Source organism: Gossypium arboreum, chromosome 4, assembly GCF_025698485.1.
Source record: "Gossypium arboreum isolate Shixiya-1 chromosome 4, ASM2569848v2, whole genome shotgun sequence".
Taxonomy (NCBI): Eukaryota; Viridiplantae; Streptophyta; class Magnoliopsida; order Malvales; family Malvaceae; genus Gossypium; species Gossypium arboreum.
Window position 1 is genome coordinate 28,217,564 of NC_069073.1, and position 17,049 is coordinate 28,234,612.

General features: G+C 35.8%; 1 non-coding gene across 1 annotated transcript; it reads right to left on the reverse strand.

Moving 5' to 3' along the window:
• Positions 1-833: 833 nt before the first annotated feature.
• On the reverse strand, positions 834-940 carry LOC128292111 (small nucleolar RNA R71). The gene has a single exon (XR_008282096.1). It is a non-coding gene; the product is annotated as a small nucleolar RNA R71 (small nucleolar RNA).
• Positions 941-17,049: the final 16,109 nt, after the last annotated feature.

The window sequence follows — 17,049 nt, forward strand, 5'->3', positions numbered from 1 at the left end:
TTTTAGTCCTTGTGAATACGATATTTGTGGTCTCACCATAACTATACTACTGTTTGATAGGTGCGCCTGCCTTAGTCTAATTTTTAGTTAGTTTAGCGACCATCAAGTTTTTGGCGCCGTTGCTGGGGACTAAGATATCAGGAACATTTAATTTTTATTACTTTAGCCATTTTTTATTTTTATTGCAATTTAATTTTGTTTTTATTTTAATTACTAATTTTTCTTTTATTTACTTATGGTAGGTTTTTATAGTTTATGACTAGAAGAAACCCATCAGGACCTCTACTTTTTGATAGCAAAATTGAAAGCACAGCTCATAGAAATTGTAGAGAAATAAGGTGAAGATTACGGTATATACAGGAAGAGCACAAAGATGACACCACTAATACCGAAGAGATGGCTAACAATCAAAATAATCCACTGCCTCCTATGGTTGCCGCAAATCCAGTGAATCAGAATCTTACTCCTCGTACTATGTACGACTATGCTAAGCCAATTTTGACAGGAACTGAATCAAGTATAGTTAGACCTGCAGTTGCTGCAAATAATTTTGAACTGAAACTTAACACGATTCAAATGATACAACAGTTTGTTCAGTTTGATGGTTTGTAAGATAGGGATCCAAATATCACTTAGCAAATTATCTATAATTCTACGACACCTTTAAGATCAATGGTGTTTCTGATGATGCCATTCGCCTTCGGTTATTTCCCTTTTCATTACGAAATAAGGCTAAATAGTGGTTGAACTCGTTACCAAGAGGGTCAATTACTACTTGGGAATAAATGATCGAAAAATTTTTGCTTAAATATTTTTCGCCGGCTAAAATGGAAAAGCTAAGGAATAATATCTCTTCTTTTGTACCGATGGATTTAAAAACACTTTATGATGCATAGGAGAGATACAAAGATTTATTGAGAAGATGCCCTCTCCATGGGTTACCTCTTTGGCTACAGGTTCAAACTTTCCACAACAATTTGAATCCCTCAACTAGACAAATGATCGATGCAGCTGCTGGTGGAACCATCAATAATAATACACCTGAAGAGGCTTATGAGTTCATAGAGGAGATGTCACTGAACAATTATCAGTGGCAAGTCATGAGGAAAAAGCTGACCAAAGCAGCCAGCGTTTTTAAGAACGACTTGGTTACTATGCTTTCAAATCAGGTAGAACTCTTAAATAAAAAGATTGATGGTTTATTTGGTTCTACGCAGGTACATCTAGTAATGCAGTACGATACAAGTGGAGGTGGAATGAGCAATTCAGAATACCTACCCTACGGCCCCAACATGGAGAATGAGAAAATGAACTATATGGGTAATAATCCTCGACCTCAAAATAATCGTTACAGTAACACTTACAATGCAGGTTGGAGGAACCACCCAAATTTCTCATGGGGAGGCCAAGGGAATCAGAGACACCACCCCCTCTAGGCTTCCAACAATAACCTTACCAGCAAGAAAAAAAGCCGAACCTTGAGGAGATGATGACAAAGTTTATTTTAGTAGTGGAAACCTGTTTTCAGAACACTGAAACTGCACTTAAAAATCAGAAAGCATCAATTCAAGGGCTCGAGAATCAAATAGGACAGCAGGCTAAGATGATTTCAAAAAGACCAGTAGGGAGTCTACCTAGTAACATCGAACCCAATCCAAAAGAGCATGTGAAAGCAGTTACACTAAGGAATGGGAAAGTGTTAGATGAATTTGAAATGAAGCTGCCACAAGAAGCTGACAGAAATGAAGATGAGGAGGTAAAACCCGAAAACAATGAAAAACTGGTGCTGAGGGAATATAAACCACCAATCCCGTATCCAACAAAGTTGAAGAAAGACCGCATGGATGCACATTCGGTAAATTTCTTGAACTTTTTAAATAGTTGCATATTAAGTTACCTTTTGTTGAAGCTATCTCGCAGATGCCTACATACGCAAAATTTTTGAAGGAGCTTCTAACAAATAAGAGGAAGTTTGAAGAGTTGTCTACAATAGAACTCAACGAGGAATGCTTAGCCATACTCCAAAATAAACTACCAACCAAACTGAAAGATCTAGGAAGTTTTACTATTCCCTGCTTAATTGGTAGTTTAAATGTTGAAAAGGCACTAGCTGATTTAGGCGCTAGCATTAATTTGATGCCTTACAAAATGTTCAAGCAACTTGGCCTTGGAGAGCCAAAACCTACTAGGATAGGTATTCAACTAGCTAATAGATCTGTTAAATATCCTAGGGGAATTATTAAAGATGTACTCATAAAAGTAGATAAATTCATATTCCCTATTGATTTTGTTATGCTTGACATGGATGAGGATGTTGAGGTGCCTTTAATTTTAGGACGCCCATTTTTAGCCATTGCTAGGATTGTTATTGATGTGGGTGATGGTAAACTTGTGCTTAGGGTAGGTGACGAAGAGATTATTTTTAAAATTTATGATGCCATGAGATTTTCTAAAGAAAAAGATGACTCCTATTATTTTATTGATTCTATTGATCATGCTACTCAAGATTCTTTACAAGAAATCATACATAATGATACGAATCCTGACGTATCATGGTTTGACACAATTTGACAATATCGAGCATGGCCTAAGTTCGAGGGGCCCAAGTTCAAAATGAAGCCTGATCTTAAATTTCAACGAGCTCAATTCAGCCCGATTATAGCTCAATGAGCTTGTTTGCTCTTTTTTTTTCTAGTTTATTTTAATTTAAGCATTTTATTAGTTGCTGGAATAAATTAATTGAGTCTAGTTAAATTAAATTAAATCACTCAATATTTGGTTGTGTTATTTTAATAAATTAAAATCGGACATTTTAATTATGTTTAAATGTGTTAGTTAAATTAGTTAATTTGCTTAGCTCATAATTATGTTTAGCTTAATAATTGGTTTTAATATGTTCCAGCTAAAATTAATGTCTAAATCGGAACATGTTTTAATTTGTTTTAGTACAGCCATTTAACTTGACTTAGTTTAGGACACATTTATTTCTTGTCCAGCCTAATGTGGTTTAAATTTGCTGCCAATTTAATATGTTCAAAGCTGATTAATTTTGGTTTAAATGTGTAGCTATTTTTGACATTAAAGAAGCAAGCATGCCTAATTTAATGTGCTTCTTTCTACAGCCAAATTAATTAGTGAACAAGGCATGGACGGCACATTAATTGAGTTGCTGGTGCATAGGAGCATGAAACGTGATTAATACATTAAAGAGCTGCTGGTGCATGAACAACCTAGGAGCAAGAAACGTGATTAATGCTTGAAGGCTGCTAGTTGGTGTTCCCAAATAGCCATTCGGTCAAAAGGTGGCTGAATATTCAATGTTCCAAGCTGAATTAAAAGGCCAGCTACTGTTTAAGTATCTTTAGGTGCTTTTTCGGGAATAATAAGAGACATGGCTATTATAATTAATTCCATTCAGCTGCTCACATTTAGCTTCTATATCTATTGACTATTGGTGTCCTCAAGGAGCATTTAAGCTACCCAAGCCTATTCAGCTGGTCAAAGCAATATATTTAATATCATGCACCTTCTTTGGCCAAATATTACAAGATTTTTCAGCTCATTAATTTTTCAGCTCATGAGGAAACTTCAAGGAACTTTCTTGGCAACTTCTAAGAAATTTTCAACTTTTCTAGTTGAATTACAAGGTGACCATTCGGTTTTCTAGGTGGCTAATCAGCTTACCTTTATTTTAAATGATTCCAGCTGCATGAAGACACCTTGGAAGCTATCCAAATACGTTCTCAACGCTGGAGGAAGCATCCTATAATTTTCCTGAATTTTTTTGGAAATTTCAGCTCATTTAAAGGTTGAATTAAGTGACCATTTAGCTAGTTTTTGAGGCCATTCGGTTTACCATGTTTTAGGCTATAAATATTTGTTAACTTTCATTTGTAAAGGTTAGACATTTTTATACTTTGCTACTTATATGAACTTAATTGTTCTAGTGAGAATTCAATTCTCTTTATTCACTTTAGGACTGATTTGACTTATCGGGATTTCATCTCGAGGCATCTATTTTTCCTTTGTTTTATTCTGAACTTATCACCTTCGGTGTGGCGTTGAAAATATCTTTGGTTCCTAACTCTCTATAGTTAGCGAGTCAAGATTCTCTCGTTGACCTAAGTGCCTATTTTAAGATTCGGGTCAACTTTTCCTATAACGTTGGTTCAATCTTGGCCTTAGCCGATTTTCATCCACCTATCACCAAGTTTCCTTTAACCTTTGTATGATCCCTTTGATAGCTATTTAACCATCCCTCTTTCAGCCTTCTTGAATCAAACCATCAACTTGCTTCCATATCCATTACGAAACTAGCCATTTGAACCTATCTTCCTTGTTTTCATCCCCAATTTTGCAAACCGTTCAAACTTAACCAATTTATTGATCGGGCAACTATTACAACTTAAATCATTCCGAGGCGAGTTCGTATCACATAAGGACACGTTGGAACTGTGTCTAGCCCAAGGAGAGGAGGTAAATGACGATGATTTTGTGATAGGTAAGACAAAAGCTGAATTAAATTCTAATGAGCCTTCACTGAGATGGAAGAGTTATGAGGGTATTAAAGTAAATAATGAATTAAAACTAAAACCCTCTGTTGAAGAACCTCCTAAATTGGAATTGAAGCAACTACCAAATCACCTAGAATATGCGTTTCTTGGAAATAATTCCACATTACCAGTGATCATTGCTTCAGGTTTACAGCCCACCGAAAAGGACAAATTACTTCAAGTATTGATGGAGCATAAAAGAGCTATAGCTTTGAAGATTACTGACATAAGAAGGATCAGCCCTTCTTTTTGCACACATAAAATTTTAATGGAAGATGAATATAAACCTTGCGTGCAAGCTCAAAGAAAACTAAATCCTAACATGAAATAATTCGTAAAAGCTGAGGTTATTAAACTTCTAGGTGCTAGAATTATTTATCCTATTTCTAACAGTTCTTGGGTGAGTCCTGTGCAGGTTGTCCCTAAGAAAGGAGGCATGACTGCTGTGGCTAATGAGAAGAATGAATTGATCCCAACACGAACAGCCACGAGATGGAGAGTTTGCATTGACTATAGGAAATTGAACGATGCCATAAGAAAAGATCACTTTCCCTTATAATTCATTGATCAGATGTTGGAAAGATTATCTGGGCATATGTATTATTGCTTCCTAGATGGACTCTCTGGTTGCTTTCAAATCCCAATAGCTCTTGAGGACCAAGAGAAAATGACATTTACATGTCCATACGGTATGTTTGCTTATCGACGAATGCCTTTTGGTTTATATAATGCCCCTGCTACTTTTTAGCGATGCATGTTGGCCATTTTTGATGATCTCATAGAAGACACTATGGAGGTACTTATGAATGACTTCTCAGTATTCGGTAACTCTTTCCATCTTTGCCTTAAAATTTTAAAATGAGTCCTAATGAGATGTGAGGACTTCATGGTTCGTGAAAGGATTGTGTTAGGTCATAAAATTTCTAACAAGGGGATCGAGGTTGACAAACCAAAAGTTGAAACTATTGAGAAATTACCTCCCCCTAATTCAGTTAAGGCTATTCGAAGCTTTTTAGGTCATGCTGGATTTTATAGAAGATTTATTAAAAATTTTCTAAAATAGCTAAGCCTTTAATGAATTTACTAGAAAAAGATATGCCTTTCAATTTCAGTCAGGAATGTTTAGAAGCATTTTATACTCTTAAGGATAAATTAATTAATGCTCCAATTGTAGTTGCACCTGATTGGAATTTACCCATTGAGCTAATGTGTGATGCGAGTGATCTTGAAGTAGGTGCGGTTCTTGGACAGCAAAAAGACAAGCATTTTCAACCAATCTATTATGCTAGCAAGACATTGACAGCCGCACAAGGAACGACTGAGAAAGAATTGATGGCTGGGGTTTTTGCATTCGATAAATTTAGACAACATTTAATATTATCTAAAGTTGTCGTTTACACTGACCATTCAACACTTCGATACCTCCTTACTAAAACAGATGCAAAACCTCGACTAATAAGATGGATTTTATTATTGTAGGCATTCGGTTTAGAAATTCAAGATAAGAAGGGAGCAAAAAATCTTACAGTAGATCATCTATCTAGATTAGAAATCCCACATCTCAATGACCTTGATGAATATGAGATAAATGACTCATTCCCTGAAGAACAACTCTTTGCTATATCTGACTCTTACGAACCTTGGTTTGCAGACATTGCGAATTATTTAGCTGCTAACGTTACACCAAAAGGGTTGACACATCAGCAAAAGAAATGATTCTTTACTGATGTGAAAAACTATTTTTGAAAAGATCCTTTCCTTTTCCGTATATGTTGTAACAGTCTGGTTTTGACCCTAGTCGGAATAGTGGTTTCATGACCACAAATTCCAGTCTAAAAAATATTTTAATATTATTTTCTGTGTCTGAGATATGTGAATTTATATCTGCGAAATTTCTGTGATTTAATTTGTCTGTTTCTGTGCTTAATTATGAAAAATGATTAAATCGCGTAAAGTGTAAAAATTGAGTGCTAAATGGTAAAGCACTTATTTGGTTTGGCTTTTAAAATAGAGGTCCTTGCATGTTAATAGGACCATTGTACTAATGCATAAACAAGTATGGACCCTAGTAGATGGAATTTTTATTTGTTAACTAAAGGACAAAATTGGAAAATGGTTTATAATGTATAATTAAATAAAAATAAAACATGAAATGTGTTCATAATGGGGGATGTTTGTTGAAAATCAAAGGAAAAAATAAAAGAAAAAGAGCTTTAGGGTTTCGGCACTTTCAAGCATCAATTAGGTAGTTCTTTTGATCGATTTCTGATAATTTCTATGTTTCTGTTATCGTTGCTTCGTGTTGTTCAAAACCTATGTCTGAATTTCTATTTTTGTTAAAGATTTCATGAGATGCCATTGTTGATATCATGAGTTTTGGAATGTTTTTTGATAAATTATGATGGCTTGGTAGATGATGTATAAGTTTTGTCTTTGAATTTTGATGAAATAGAGCTAATTGGGCTAATTTGTGAAAATGAGGTTTTGAAGGATTGAATTGTGAATTAAACATGTTATTTGCGCTGGTATAGAAGCCATGTATATTCGGCCAAGCTATAGTCTTGGTGAATTTTTCATATTTGTGATTTTGTAAAAATGGACTAAATTGTCAAAGTGTGAAAATGTAAGGGCTAAAATGCAAGGTGCCCTAAATATGTGTTCATGGATTATTTTGAATGAAATCAATGATTGAATGGTTGAATTTGTATTTTATTAGATCATGAACAAAGAAAATCAAACTTAGATCGAGGGAAGTCCAGAATAGTTGAATAGTCAACTCGTTGTATCTGAAAATCTGTCCAAGGTAAGTCAAATTACAATTACGTGTTAATTGAAATAAATTCTTTACATATAAACTGTAATCTTTATTGGATGGCCTTGAGTGACTGATGAATATCTTTGCAGTAAAGTATGATAATATGTTAATATCTGAAAAGCTTTATATGTTTCTAAGAAAAGTGGACATCTGTCTGATACATAGTGTAAGACCATGTCTGGCACACAGGCCTCGATTGAGATTTACGTATAAGACCATGTCTGGGACATCAGCATCGTATCTGATTTCGTGTAAGACCCTGTCTGGGACAGAGGCATCGATATTGAATTACATGTAAGACCACGTTTGGGACGTTGACATTGTACTTGTTTGTGAGCATCTGTATCGTTTTTGACCCGTCTGATGATAGCGTACAAAATTTGAGATTGAGTATATAAAATTTGTAACCTATGCAGGTACGTTTGTATCATACTAAATTTCTGGATATGAAAAACTCTGTCTCTGTGAAAGATGTATGGAAGTGAAGCATGACATATATGTAAACAAAAGAGCATGATTAAGTTTATGAATTATTCTATGAAATGGTTATGAATCTATACAGTTGCATTGTACTTATATGCTTTAGTAGTTAGACCAATTGTATTTGGCTTACTAAGCTCTTTATAGTTTACTCTGTGTGTTTACTGTCTGTTTTATAGTTATTGTAGCTACTGAAAGCTCAGGGATAGTCGAGGATCGTGACCACATTATCGATCTCATTTTGGTACTTTTGAAAGTGTAAATATTTTAAAGTATGGCATGTATAGGCTAGAAGGTCTATGTATTAAGTTTTGATGTGTATATATTATGCCTCGTAACCCTAATCCGATGTCGATTACGGGTTAGAGGTGTTATATTTAATTAGTATCAGAGTTATGGTTTAGTCTGTTCTAGGACCACCATAGCGTATGTGAGTCTAGCTACACATGTCATATATCTGAATCTGTGATGGTATGATGGCTCCTGACTTTGAAATGTGCTTTTATATAGCAAATGGATCCCGATAGAGCTATAGCTGACGATGTAGAAAGCAGTGCGCCTACTCCCGCGCAAGGGAAAGTGCAAGCTGAATCTAGACTGGCTACGAGTACCCGTGATGGTGAGGCTAAGCAAGCCTTCTATCAGATGATGAATGAATGGTTCACCCAATACATTAGAACCAATCCGACTGTACAACAACCTCCACCCCCGGTCAATCCTCCTCAAACTCCTGAGATGCCACAAGTGAATCTAGTACAACTGAGTACACCACCGGTTGACAAGATTCGAAAGTATGGGGACAAAGAGTTCCGAGCTACAACGAATGATGATACTGAAAGAGCCAATTTTGGTTAGAGAATACAATACGAGTGTTTGATGAAATGTCTCTGAGTCCTGAGGAATGTGTTAAATGTGTCGTTTCACTTCTGAGTGATACGGCGTATGATTGGTGTAAACTTTAATATCTGTAGTCCCGAGTGAACAGGTTATGTGGGATTTCATTCAATTTGAATTCTGGAAGAAATATATCAGTCAGAGATTCATTGATCAGAAATGTAAAGAGTTTCTCGAGCTTAAATAGGGTCGTATGTCTGTTACTAAATACGAATGTGAATTTGTGAGATTGAGCCAGTATGCTCGGGAATGTGTATCGAATGATGCAATAATGTGCAAAAGATTTGAAGATGGACTAAACGAAGATATTCGTCAGTTAGATGGGATTTTGGAAATTAAAGAAATGGTAGTGCTCGTTGAGCGAGCATGTAAAGCTGAAGAACTAAGTAAAGAGAAAAGAAAAGCTGATTCTGAAGCTAAAGATGCTAGAAACAGATCTTCGAGTAGATCATTTCAATCTATGTCAAAGAAATTCTAAGATGACTATAGCCGTTCAAAGGATGATATAGGACATTTGAATCGAGATCGAGTTAGATCGTATTCTAATTTTAGAACTCCTGCTACTTCTGTTGCAAGTGTCAAAAATGTCCAATTTGAGAGACCTGAATGTAAACACTATGGTAAAAGACATCCGGGAAATTGTAGATTGAATGACTGAGCATGTTTTCGATGTGGATCTCTAGATCATTTTGTAAGAGATTGTTTTGAACCTGTTGAGCAAGAGAACGTACAGAATCTAAGACCGAGTAATACCTCAGCTAGAGGTAGACCTTCCAGAAATTTGAGAAATGTAAGTGGTGGTCAAAGAGCTATTGGGGATACTACTGTTAGATCTGAGGCTAGAGCACCTGCCAGAGCCTACGTTATCCGAGCTTGTAAGGAAGCCTCGTCTCTAGACGTGATTACTGGTACTTTTATTCTCTATGATACTTCTTGATTGAATTGATAGATCCTGTATCAACGCATTCTTATATCTGTATGAAATTAGTGCACAGTAAGACTTTGCCTGTAAAGTCTACTAAATTCGTAATTAAAGTATCGAACCCCTTAGGAAAAAGTGTTTTGGTTGATAAAGTCTGTAAGAATTGCCCGTTATTGATTCGAGATATTTGTTTTCCTGCTGATATGATGCTTTTGCCTTTTGACGAATTTGATATAATTCTGGGAATAGACTGGTTGGCTTTGCATGAAGCTATTGTGAATTGCAAACGAAAAGTCATTGATTTAAGGTGTAAGAATGATGAGATAATTTGAATTGAGTCTAGTAATATGAATGGACTACCAGCCGTAATATCTACAATGAAAGCACATAAATATGTAAAGAAAGGTTGTGAAGCCTACTTAGCTTATGTGTTAGATTCAAAAGTGAATGATAAGAAAGTTGAATCAGTGTCCGTTGTCTATGAATTCTCTGATGTGTTTCCTGAAGAACTATCGGGTTTACCTCCGATTCAAGAAGTTGAGTTTGGCATTAAATTAGGACCTGGTACTACTCCGATTTCAATAGCTCCGTATAGAATGGCTCTGTCCGAGTTAAAGGAATTAAAAATCTCAGTTGCAAGAATTGACTGATTGAGGGTTTGCTAGATCGAGTTGTTCACCATGGAGTGTTCCTGTTCTGTTTGTGAAAAAGAAAGATGGCACAATGAGAATGTGTATTGATTACCGACATCTTAATAAAGTGATAGTAAAGAACAAATACCCTCTGCCTAGAATTGATGATTTATTCGATCAGTTGAAAGGTGCTACTGTGTTTTCTAAGGTAGATCTGAGATCAGGTTACTACCAGTTACGAGTAAAAGACTCAGACATTTCGAAAACTACTTTTAGAACAAGGTACGGGAATTATGAATTTTTAGTTATGCCTTTTGGATTAACGAATGCACCTGCTATTTTTATGGATTTGATGAATAGAATTTTTAGACCCTATCGAGATCAATTTGTTGTTGTTTTCATTGATGATATTTTGATTTATTCACGTGATGAATCTGAGCATGCTGAACATCTGAAAATAGTGCTATAGACTCTGCAGGATAAACAGTCAAAGTTCAGTAAATGTTAGTTTTGGTTGCGAGAAGTTGGTTTTTTGGGTCATATTGTATCAGCCTCCGGTATCCGAGTTAATCTGAGCAAAATTTCAGCTATTCTGGATTGGAAACCTCGAGGAATGTATCTAAAGTCTGCAATTTTCTAGGACTTGATGGTTTCTACAGATGATTTGTAAAATATTTTTTTGTGATAGCAACTCCGTTGACAAAGTTACTTCAAAAAGATGTAAAATTTGAATGGTATGAAAATTGTCAGAAAAGTTTTGATCGGTTAAAAGCTCTGTTAACTGAAGCTCCCGTACTTGTGCAACTTGAATCAGGCAAAGAATTTGTTGTTTATAGTGATGCTTTGTTGAACGGACTTAGTTGTGTTTTAATTCAAGAAGGAAAAGCTATAGCATATGCCTCGAGACAACTGAAGTCACATGAAAAGAATTATCCAACCCATGACCTCGAGTTAGCTGCTATTGTGTTTGCTTTGAAGATCTGGCATCACTATCTGTTTTGTGAGAAATGTCACGTGTTTTCTGATCATAAAAGTCTGAAGTACTTAATGACTCAAAAAGACTTGAATCTGCGACAGAGAAGATGGTTAGAACTGTTAAAAGATTACAAACTTGTGATTGATTATCATCTGGGAAAAGCAAATGTTGTTGCTGATGCTTTGAGTCGAAAATCGTTACTTACTTTGAGTGCGATGAATGCTCATTTAGTTCTATCAGATGATGGTTCAGTTTTAGTTGAATTAAAAGCGAGACCTTTGTTCTTACAACAGATCTGCAAGGTACAGAAAAGAGATAATGAAATTATAGTTAAACGAACTCAGTGTAATTCCGATTCTGATTCTGAATTTCGAATAGATGATGATAATTGTCTAAGGTTCAGAAATAGACTTTCTGTTCCAAGAAATCTAGATTTGATTCAAACGATTTTGAGTGAAGCTCACAGTAGTAGATTTTCTGTACATCCGGGAAGTACGAAAATGTATAACAATTTGAAACAACTATATTGGTGGCGGGGAATGAAAATAGATATTTCTGACTTTGTTTTGAGATGTTTAATCTGTCAGCAAGTAAAGCTGAGCATCAGGTGCCATCTAGGTTATTGCAACCAGTTTTGATTCCGCAGTGGAAATGGGATCGAGTGACTATGGATTTTGTTTCGAGTTTACCTCTGTCTCCAAGAAAGAAAGATGCAATCTGGGTTGTAGTTGACAAATTGAAAAAGTCAGCTCATTTTATTCCAGTACGATCTGATTTCTCACTCGATAAGCCAGCTGAGTTTTATATTTCTGATATTCTGAGATTGCATAGTTTGCCATTGTCAATAGTGTCTGACAGAGACCCGAGATTTACATCGAGATTCTGGAAGAAATTGCAAGATGCTCTGAGTACTAAATTGCATTTTAGCACCGCTTTTCATCTGCAAATAGGTGGTCAATCAGAACAGACTATTCAGATACTCGAGAATATGTTGAGATGCTGCATTCTTGAGTTTGAAGGTACGTGGGAACAATACTTACCTTTAATTGAATTCGCTTATAATAACAGTTTTCAATCGAGCATTAAAAAGGCACCGTACGAAGCCTTATATGGTAGAAAGTGTAGAAATCCGTTATACTGGTCTGATTTCAGTGAGAATAAGATTTACGATATTGTTTTGATAAAAGAAACAAAACAGAAAGTGAAAATAATACGAGATAGTTTGAAGGCTGCCTCTGATCGTCAGAAATCTTATGCAGATTTAAAATGAAAAGAAGTCAAATTTGAGATCGATGATAAAGTGTTTCTGAAAGTATCTCCGTGGAAGAAACTACTTTGATTTGGTAAAAAGAGGAAGTTGAGTTCAAGGTTCATTGGACCGTATGAAATCATCGAGCGAGTTGGACCGGTTGCTTACAGATTGTGCCTACCCTCTGAGTTAGAAAAGATACATAATGTATTTGATATATCGATGCTTCAAAGGTACAGATCTGATCCGTCCCATGTGATATCTCCTTCTGAAATTGAGATTCAATCTGATAAGATTTACAAAGAAAAGCCGATCCGTATTTTAGCTCTTGAGATTAAATAATGGCGAAACAAGAAAAATCTGTTAGTTAAAGTGATGTGGCATCGACACGGTGTTGAAGAGGCCATGTGGGAGCCTGAAGATTCAATGAAACAGCAATATCTGAATCTATTTAACGGTAAGATTTTTGGGGACGAAAATCCCTAAGAGGGAGAATTGTAACAGTCCGGTTTTGAGCCTAGTCAGAATAGTTGTTTCAGGACCACAAATCTGAGTTAAAAAAATATTTTAATATTATTTTCTGTGTTCGAGATATGTGAATTTATATCTGCAAAATTTCTGTGATTTAATTTGTCTATTTTTGTGCTTAATTGTGAAAAATGATTAAATCGCGTAAAGTGTAAAAGTTGAGTGCTAAATGTTAAAGCACTTATTTGGTTTGGCTTTTAAAATAAAGTTCCTTGCATGCCAATAGGACCATTGTACTATGCATGGACAAGTATGGACACTAGTAGATGGAATTTTTATTTGTTAACTAAAGGGCAAATTGGAAAATGGTTTATAATGTATAATTAAATAAAATAAAACATGAAATGTGTTCATAATGGGGGATGTTTGTTGAAAATCAAAGGAAAAAATAAAAGAAAAAGAGCTTTAGGGTTTCAGCACTTGCAGGCATCAATTAGCTATGTTTTTTTGATCGATTTTTGATAATTTCTATGTTTCTGTGATTGTTGCTTCGTGTTGTTAAAAACCCATGTCTGAATTTCTGTTTCTGTTAAAGATTTCATGAGATGCCATTGTTGATATCATCAGTTTTGAAATGTTTTCGGATAAATTATGAAGGCTTGGTAGATGATGTATAAGTTTTGTCTTTGAATTTTGATGAAATAGATCTAATTGGGCTAATTTGTGAAAATGAGGTTTTGAAGGACTAAATTGCGAATTAAAGATGTTTTTTGTGCTGGTATGGAAGCCCTGTATATTCAACCAAGCTATAGTCTCGGTGGATTTTGCATATTTTTGATTTTGTAAAAATGGACTAAATTGTCTAAGTGTGAAAATGTAAGGGCTAAAATGCAAAGTGCCCTAAATATGTGTTCATGGTTTATTTTGAACGAAATCAATGATTGAATGGTTGAATTTGTATTGTATTAGATCAAGAACAAAGAAAATTGGACTTAGATCGGGGGAAGTCCAAAATAGTTGAATAGTCAACTCGTTGTATCCGAAAATCAGTCCAAGGTAAGTCAAATTACAATTATGTGTTAATTGAAATAAATTCTGTACATATAAACTGTAATCTGTATTGGATGGCCTTGAATGACTGATGAATATCTTTGCAGTAAAGTATGATAATATGTTAATATCTGAAAAGCTCTATATGTTTCTAAGAAAAGTGGACATCCGATCGATACATCGTAAGACCATGTCGGGACATCAAGATCGATTCGATTTTGTGTAAGGCCCCGCAGGATAGAGGCATCGATATTGAATTACATGTAAGACCACGTCTGGGACGTCGGCATTGTACTTGTTTATAAGCATCTGTATCATTTTTGACCTGTCTGATGATAGCGTACGAAATCTGAGATTGAGTATATGAAATGTATAACCTATGCAGGTACGTTTGTATCGTACTAAATTTCTGAATATGAAAAACTCTGTCTCTGTGAAATATGTATAGAAATAAAGCATGACATATATGTAAACAAAGGATCTTGGTTAAGTTTATGAATTATTCTATGAAATGGTTATGAATCTATATAGTTGAATTGTACTTATATGCTTTAGTAGTTAGACCAATTGTATTTGGCTTACTAAGCTCTTTATAGCTTATTCTGTGTGTTTACTGTCTGTTTTACAGTTATCGTAGCTACTGAAAGCTCAGGGATAGTCGAGGATTGTGACCACACTATCGATCTCATTTTGGTACTTTTGAAAGTGTAAATATTTTAAAGTATGGCATGTATAGGCTAGAAGGTCTATGTATTAAGTTTTGATGTGTATATATTATGCCATGGGAGTTGGCTAGCAAATGAAATGTTGTATATAGTTTTGGTATTTGGTTGATGGTGTCAAATGATGTATGGTTGTAGTGTTTATGAGCTAATATGTTTTTGTTATAATGAAGCATATTTTGATCCTGGAATTGGTTGAAAATTTTTATATGAATGTTGTTTAATATGGCTTGTAAGAATGACTTCTAAAAAGGGTGGCAAATTGGCTTAAACCAAGCCTGCTTTGTACCACACGGTCAAAAGCCACAGGCGTGCTTTGTGGTCGTGTTTATTTGGCAGTAACCTCTTAAAAATCACACGGCTTTGACACACGGGCGTGTCATATGGCCGTGGGCATAATTCAGTAGCTAGGTAGGTATCACATGGCCATAGCACACGGGCGTGCCTATTGGCCGTGGGTGTAAGTCAGTATGATTACCCTGTTTTGGCACGGCTGGTTCACATGGGTGCGTCTAATGCACGTGTGAGGCACACTGCCTGGTTACACGGGCGTGTGACCTCAACAGAATTGAAAAATTTTCTATGTTCTAAATTTTATGAATGTATTTAATTTAATTCTGACCTTTCTTAAATGTATGTTTTAGGTATCGTAGACCATGATAGTGAATGAATTGTTGATGAATACCTCTATATTAATGATATTTAATATCTGTTATTCTATATTGGTCTGAAATGTTCTGTCTGTCTGGTAATGCCTTGTAACCCTAATCTGATGTCAGTTACGGGTTAGGGGTGTTATATATGTGCAGATCAAGTAATTAGAAGATGCGTCACGAAGTCAAAAGCAATTAAGATCTTGGAACATTCCCACTTAGGACTGACTGGAGGACATTACAGTGGGACTAGGACCGCACATAAAACGCTTGAATCAGGTTTTTATTGGCCCATACTATTCAAAGATGCCAATAGGTATGTTACTTCTTGTGATCAATGCCAACGAACAGGTAATATATCTAAACATGACGAAATGCCTCAAACGTATGTACTTTTATGTGAAATATTTGATGTATGGGTATTGATTTCATGGGTCCATTCCCTAGCTCATTCAGGAATTAATACATCTTAGTAGCTATTGATTATATGTCCAAATGGGTGGAAGCCCAAGCTTTACCTACTAATGATGCTAGAGTGGTGGTGAGGTTCTTTAAGAAACTCTTGTCTCGATTTGGAACACCTAGAGCAATTATCAGTGATAGGGGCACTCATTTCTGTAATGCTCAATTCGATAAAACCCTTAAGAAATATTGAGTTTACCACAGAATAGCTACCCCCTACCATCCTCAAACTAGTGGACAAGTCGAAGTCGCAAATCGAGAGCTTAAACGTATCCCAGAAAAGACTGTAGAGTCAAACAGGAAGGATTGGGTAGTGAAAGTAGATGATGCTTTATGGGCTTATAGAATTGCTTATAAGACCCTCATAGGAACATCTCCTTACAAACTTGTTTATGGGAAAAGTGGTCATTTACCATATGAACTAGGACATAAAGAATTTTAGGCTATAAAATTCCTAAACTTTGATCCCAAACTCGTAGGTGAGAAGAGATTGATATAGCTGAACGAGTTAGATGGATGGCGAGCTAATGTATATGAGAACTCATGATTATACAAAGAAGCCATGAAGCGCCACCATGACGCTCATTTAAGGCAACGCAAGCAATTTAAAGCTGGAGATCTTGTCCTACTATACAACTCAAGGCTCAAATTGTTTCCTAGGAAGCTAAAATCACGATGGTCAGGTCCATTCATAGTCCAAACCGTTTTTCGATATGGCACAATAGAGGTAAGTTATCCAACCCAAGGCACTTTCAAGGTAAACGGACATCGTCTTAAACTTTATAATGGTAAGGATTTTAAAGATAATGAAAAGGAGCTACGGCTCTGCCAACCTGCCAGAATATGCCCACAAGGTAAAGTCTAGCTTAGACTTTACATAAGCGCTCCTCGGGAGGCAACCCGAGCACTAACCCCACTGAATAACTTTATTTTTCTTTTATTTTTTATAATTTAATTGCAGGTATTTTTGGCACACACGGCCGAACACACGAGCGTGTCCTAGGCCGTGCTCTCACCACGAATTGGAGACATGGGCATGCCTTGAGCCGTGTAAACTCTTAAAGCCTTAGTGTTTGCATTCGACAGTGGCGAACATGGCCTGGACACACAAGCGTGTCCATGGCTACGTTAAAATAGGACAAACATTTTCCCTAAGACAAGATGACACACGGG